Consider the following 7,339-nt stretch of genomic DNA (forward strand, 5'->3'; position numbering starts at 1 on the left):
TCGCTCCTCCTCGCCGAGACGCCGCCGCCGCTCCTCCTCTCGTCCCGCGCCGGCCCAGATCCGCCGACGAGGAGGTGGAGGAAGAGGAGGAGGAGATGAAGGGCGAGGTGCCGGTGTCCCCGCCGCCCGCCGTCGAGGCCAACTTCGCCGCCGCCCGCTTCTACCTCCTCTCCGCCGGCCCGAGGACTCCTCCGCCGCTACGCGCACTGCCTCACCGCTGCCGCCCGAGGACTCCGACGCCACCGAGGCCGACTCCACTGCCCAACCCGACATCGGCGCCGCTCATACCCTTCCCCGACCGACGCTGCCCCCACCCTTCCCCAACCGACGCCAGTGCCGCTCGCGCCCTTCCCCGACCGGCGCCTCCTCCTCCCGGCGCCACCGCCCCTTCGCTCACCGGCCGTGGAGGCGGGAGACGAAGGTGGTGAGGTGGCCAACGGCGGCGGCGTCACCACTGCACGCCCTCCTCCTTGCCGAACCACCGCCGCCGCTCCTCCTCGCCGAACCGCCGCCGTCACTCCTCCTCGCCGAACCGCCGCCGTCGCTCCTCCTCGTCGAGCCGTCGCCGCCACCGAGGCCGTTGACGCCGCCGCTGAGGCCGACGCCGCCGCCGCCGCCATCTCCATCTCTCCTCCTTCTTTTGTTTCAACATGTGTATGACATGCGGGGCCCGCTTGTCAGTGGAACTAGTTATTCAAAAGCCTACCTATGTGTAACCAAAAGCTTTTGACTTCCTCACAGAGTCACAGCTACTTTTTAGAAAGTGACAGCCCACAGCTGTTTTTTCAAAAGCCACAGTCCAACCAAACACACCCTAAGTCAATGAGCAGCTTGTTGCTGCAACTGTTTCCTGTGAGATCACAATCATGTGATTTTTTCAGCTCACATGATTTTGGTGGGAGAAAAAGAGCAAAAAAAAAAAGAAGAAAGAAAATCAAGGTGCTGACGTGAGGGGGGAATAAATTTGCGAGGTGGTTCTACCATTGGTGCTGACGTCAAGAAAACCAAGGTGCTTCTACCATTGGTGCCCTCAAATTTGAGCTTTACAACACTGGTGAGGGGGGAATAAATTTGCGAGGTTTTCCATCTATCTTCTTCTTCCTTCTTGCAATTCTCCGCTCAGCATCCCACCCAAGTAACGGTTGAGCAATCCCCGGGTGCTGACGTTTAGTGACAATAGAGGTGCAGATGGAGCTAGAGGTGGGGCTCTAGCTCAAGTGAGGGGACTAGCGCGGCCAAAGGTGGAGCTCGCGAGAGCACGGTGTGGGCGCACTAGAGGCAAGCTCAAGCGACAGGGCTGCATAAGTGGAGGTTAAGCTTGCCGAGGCGTACGTTGTCATTGGAACACACGACTAAGGTGGTGTTTAGGAATGAGGGACCCTCTCACAAAAATTTTAGTCTCTCCCATAGGGACTTATGCTTTTGTGAGAGAGACTAAAGTTTAGTCCTTCCTTCCCAAACACCACCTAAGCGAGTTGTCGACATGTACGAGGAATCGATCTAGAGCAATGTGGGGCCAGTGCCACTAGATCAAGCCCAAGATTGAGCAGGCGAAGTTCAATCTCGACCTCCCACGAGGACCTAGTCCTAGTGGCTTGCTACACCTGATCTTGCCGCTCTAGCTCCGATGGAGATAAACTCTAAGTCTCCAATAGATCTTACCTCTTCATATTGTCATATGCCTCCGCTAGGATGCCTACGATATAGATGAACTCGAGTACAGATGACACATATCAGTGCCGGGGATAACCAACACCTGGCACAGACAAGTTCATCCAAATCTTGCTCATCACGTGCTCCCAGGACCATCTGTGCCAAAAGTTTTTGTGTTGGATTGACTTCTGGCATTGATGTCGTTTTCTATAGCAGTGTTCACAGTTCACACATAGTTGTTGGATTTCGTTCCAACAATTGAAATAATTGGCAAATCAAATTCTTAAAATGTTTGATGATGCAAATCATGATATAATATACTCTCTCCATTCCAAAATATAAGCCACACCTACTTTTTAAAGTTGTTTCATAATATAAGGCATCCATGGATGCATGTAATTTATTAGCACATTCTCTCTCCTAAATTATTATTATTTAAAATCCTACACTCACAAGATCTTTAATTCTTATTGGTTGCATGTATTGTATTAGTTGGGGTGATTCATGATAATGATGTGATATTAATTATTTCTTGGTTTTTGGGTTAAGAGTGTTTGTGTCTTATACTCCCTCCACTCCAAAATATAAAGCATAACCACACCTAACCCAAAGACCAAGAAATAATTATTATCATATTGTAGTTTAGATCATCCTAATAAATACAATGCAGAATTAGAGAACATGAGAGTGGAGGATTTTAAAAAGTAATAATTTAATGGAGAAGGGGTCATAGTTAATTATTTACATGCATACATGCCTTATATTATGGAACATCTAACAAAAGTGGTTATGTCTTATATTATGGAATAGATGGAGTATTTTGAAATGGAGGGAGTAGTATAATTCTACAAAACATGCCTAAATTAGTTTCTCGCACATGGCAAATATTGTAACATGGACAAGAATTACATAATATGGCGAAGCCAAATGATAGACCACAATAAAAATATACTATATCCAACTGCTAAATCCTTGCATAGGTAAACTTGGCAGAAAGCAATCGCTCAAACGCGTCCATGTTTTCAGCCTCCAAACATGCTAGGCACGCGAACGCCACCACCGTCGGCTGGCCTGCCACTCATCACGTGAACGAACCCGCCTCGTACCGACTCTGCACGGGACATCATCCGCGGGAAACCCCATCCAAAATCCATGTCGTATAGCGGCAGGTGCAGCCAGCTGATGACCCGCAGCTCCGTCTCCGGCAGGCTGCCCCTGTCCGGGCGCCGCCAGCGCGACGTCGCCGTCGCCGCCATCTCGTGGTAGTCGACGGCCGACCGCAGCAGCTCCTTGTTGTTGTCGGCGGCCAGGCGGCGCATCACGCCGCTTATCCGCGCGGCGACCTTGGCCAACGACGCCGTCGTCGTCTCCGTCGCCGATGATGACCCCGACGCGACGATGTTCCTCACCGCGGTCGCCACGAACGCGGTGACGATCGCGTTGCCGAAGTAGCGGTCCGGGATGGGTGGGTCGCACGCGGCGGCGGATGTTCACCGGGAAGCTGAGCTTCGACCGGGCGTCCGGCGGGAGCCGCCTCGCGGCGCACGCGCAGCGCCAGACGAGGGCGCTGACGGCGGTGAAGGTGCTCGCGCCGCCGCACACCGCCTTGAGGGCGGCCACCTCGTCGTCGGAGATGGCGAAGATCTTCGTGGAGACGGGGCGGCCGGGGGGGCGCTCGCGGAGGTTGGTTTTGGGGCTGAACATGGCGAGTGCATCCGGGTGGACGACGGGCGGGGAGCGTGGCTGGAGGAGAGCGCGGTTGTGGCAGGGGAGATCCACCACCACCTCAGCAGCGTCGTCACCTTCCCTGCACAGGTAAGACCATGCCTGGAGGAAGTGGAACATGCTATGGCCATCGACGGCGGAGTGGTGTACTGCCGACTCTAATGCCAAACCACCGCACCGCAAGAAGGTCACCTGCCAAGAACGAATAACACTATATGAAACCTCGCGCGTTGCTGTGAGAATTTAGGCTTTATTTAGTTGGGGAAAAATTTTGGATTTGGTTATTACATCGAATATACGGACACACATTTGAAGTATTAAACATAGTCTAATAACTAAACAAATTACAGATTTCGTCAGGAAACTGCGAGGCGAATTTATTAGGCATAATTAATCCATCATTAGCAAATGTTTACTGTAGCACCACATTGTCAAATCATAGCGCAATTAGGCTTAAAAGATTCGTTTCGCAATTTACACGTAATCTGTGTAATTGGTTTTTCTCCATACATTTAATACTCATACATGTGTCCAAATATTCGATATGACAGCGTAAAAATTTTTATTTTAGAAACTAAACGGATTGCCTTAATGTGATAATCGTAGAATTTAACGCTCCAATTGAGCTGACCAAACTGCCACCAACCAACCTGTATGGCGAGCACAGTGGACGGCGGCTCGATGCAGGGGATGAACAACCTCCGTAACTCTGGCAAGGACTTGAGGTTGCTGAAGGCATCAACAGTGAGCTGCTCTGAACGAGCCACAACAAAGAGAACGCCCTCGTTGTTGCAGTCGATACTGGGCCGGCCGTCGGCGTCCGTGGTGAGGCGACCAGCAAAGGGGTAGAATGCGACCAGAGCCTTGGCCAAAGCCTTCTTGAGCCTGCCGACGTCGAAGAAGTCGGCGGCAGCATCATCACCGTGTTGATAGAAGTGCACGAGCGGAGTATGGCCTCTGCTCGCCTTGATGATGTCGAGAGGAGAGAGCCAGAGGGCTTGCCTGGGTAACATCTTGCTGGGCTGTACAAAGCAAGACTCAATCTTGTGCACCTCATCATCCAGCTTAGAATTCATGGCCCTTTTCTCTCCTGAGAAAACGCTTTTTGGCTGCACAAGAGGTACTAAAACTAGGAGTGGGAGAGGGGGGCGTTCGAGTCTATCATATGCGTCAATGCTTGATTAGTTATAAGATTAGTGCGCTAATCTCGTGGGTCATCTGGACCCACTATTGTTGGTACAATAATTGATTGGTGACGTAAATGATAACACAATTAGTGACGTAAATGATGACTAATTGAGGACAACACACCAGTGGGTCGGTCCTGGTCCTCAAAATTTAAGGGTCCAGGACCAAAAAAATAGGGATAAGTCCATTTTACACCCTCCAACTCTTCGTTTTGTCTAAAATACACCCAAAACTCTAAAACCGGATATTTCACACCCTCCAACTTTCAATACCGTTCACTTTACACCCTCGACTGGTTTTTCATCTTGTTTTCGCCTACGTGGCACTGATGTGGAAGTCCAGTCAGCAAATAAAAATAAAAATATAAATTAGGGCCACATGTCAGTGCATAGCCACCTCTTCTTCTTCCCCCATCCCCTCTTCCCTTTCTCTCTCTATCCTTCTTCATCCCAGATCGAGAGAGCAGCGGCGGTGGCATTGTTGAGCTCGTGGAGCAAGAGATCGGTGGCTGTGGAGCAGGGGATTCGTTGCGGCGACGGAGCTCAAGCCTTCCCTTCCGCGCTGACCGCTGGGAGCAAGGGCTCAAGGTTCGCCTCTCTTGCTGCCTCCAGGAACTCCATCTTATCCATGAAATCGAGCTCATCGGTGGAGCTCGAGCTGCTTGGGAACTTAAGCTCGACGAGGTTGCGACGGATGTGGAGCTTGAGCTTGACCTCGTCCTCGACCAAGCGATTTTGGGTGGTGTTACCGCCGGCGGCGACCGAAGGGCGTCGAAGCTGCCTCTACCGCTGGCCTACGAGCTACACCCCTCCGTCCCCCGGCCTTCACCACTCTCCCTCCCTCCGCCCCCGGCGTGCTCCCTCCCTCCACTCTCCCTCCATGGATTGGAGGAGCGAGGTGCCCGCAGCGGTGGTGGAGCCAGCCCACGACAGTGGGGGAGCTAGCCCACGGCGGAGAGCCATGCATCCATTCGCCAACCACCGCCGCGGAGATGGGGCTCAAGCTCCTCCCGTCGTGATTGGCTGCGGTGAGGGCAGCCACTCCTGTTCGGTCGACGTCGAGCTCTTCCTTGCCCCCATCCCTTCTCGGCATTGCTTAGTCGATGTCAACCACCTTCGGAGCAGATCTGAAGCTCCACAAGGTGGTGGCGGCGATGAAGGAGCTTGACGTGAAGCCCGCTGCTTGGCCGAGGTTGAAGAAGATAGGGCCCATGGCAGCAGCTTCATGTGGGTGCGGCTCCGGCGAAGCTCCGCTAGTCAAGATCTGCTTCCGCCACCTATGCGAGCTCCCAGTGCATTGCCTCCATCGAGCTCCACCTCCATGAGCGCCTCAATCTCGAGGAGGAGCTTGTGGCTTCGGTGAACCTTGGGGAGGAGCAGAAGTGTCTTTTCTCCGTGCCGGCGGTGAGCGGCGGCTCGTCCTGTGAGGCTGTGCCCGAGATAGAGAAGAGGAGAGAAGAAAGCTAGCCTTGACATGTGGGGCCCACTGTTTTTTTTTTACACATGGCATCCTACTGGACCAATACTAGCCACCAAACCATCCAAGGGTATAATTTGTCTGGTATTGGTAGTTGGAGGGTGTCAAATATCCGGTTTTGAAGTTCAAGGGTGTATTTTAGACAAAGTGAAGAGTTAAGGGGTGTAAAATGGACTTATCCCAAAAAAAATAACATACGGCTTGTTTGATAACTCAAGGGAAAGGAATTGGCTGGGAGTTTATACGAGGAATTGATGTTGAGATTAAGATGGGAATTTAATTTTTAATCCCAATATCTTATTTTGTAGAGGTGGTGGAAATTGATTGGGAGTTTAGTCGGAGATTAGGTCATTAATGAAAATGGATGGCTGATATGTGTTTAGGTAAAATAAAGGAGGAATTCCCTCCCAATTACCACCCCTACCCAGGTATTGAAAAGGAGGGAGTTCTTTCCTCAATTCCCCATTCCATCCCACCAAAATTCTCATGTCTTCCAACCAAACAAAACAGTTAATAGACTCATTTCTCTAAACTCCCAATCCCTCCTAAAAAATCCCTCCAACCAAACGGGCCGATAGGCTCTATAATTTCCATGTATGCATATGTAATGGTAATTTTTTTACTATTTCATCATACAGAAGATAGACATATGTGTACACACCACTATACACGTACTCACGATGTGTTCTTGCATGAGTCCGTTCTTGAGTGAGTCCACCCCTTAAATTAGGCTCAAAGAGACATAAACAAACGGCATATTCCTAACATCAATAAATTTTATTGTAAATAGGAAGGAATACATTAATAAACATAAACTATGGTTAGGCGTTGAATAGAAACCAAAAATACTTAAAAAAGATTTCATGTATGAAAGCAAGACTTCTCAAGTGTATAATATCATATATGACTCCTTAAAAATTTAGAAAGCACACTACATATAGAAAATTAGTGCAAGACCACAGGAGAAATGAATCAACACGAAGATTGTGCTACTTATAATAAGGTGCTAATTATCATGGACATCTTGTAATTCAGATTTTTAGGACAAATGAATTGGAATCGACAAAGTCCTATCTCCTACTTTCAGGGGATTTAACATATACTCCATCTTCTTTTGATAGGCATATTCTCAAATCTGAAAAATTTACTTTTGATAGGCATATTTCAATCCAACCACCTATCCTTTTAATAACTTTCTCGGATTTAATGCGTGACTCTTCATTCTTCCATACAAGATTGGCTATATGAGCATCGGGAAATGTAAATATTAATGAATCGCTTGTTTACGAGGAATAAC

The 7,339-nt window shown here is 49.8% G+C and overlaps 1 pseudogene; it reads right to left on the reverse strand.

Moving 5' to 3' along the window:
* Positions 1-2,496: 2,496 nt before the first annotated feature.
* Positions 2,497-4,521, reverse strand: LOC127782561 (hydroxycinnamoyltransferase 4-like; annotated as a pseudogene).
* Between the last annotated feature and the right edge of the window lie 2,818 nt (positions 4,522-7,339).

The sequence above is a fragment of the Oryza glaberrima genome, chromosome 8, assembly GCF_000147395.1.
Source record: "Oryza glaberrima chromosome 8, OglaRS2, whole genome shotgun sequence".
Taxonomy (NCBI): domain Eukaryota; kingdom Viridiplantae; phylum Streptophyta; class Magnoliopsida; order Poales; family Poaceae; genus Oryza; species Oryza glaberrima.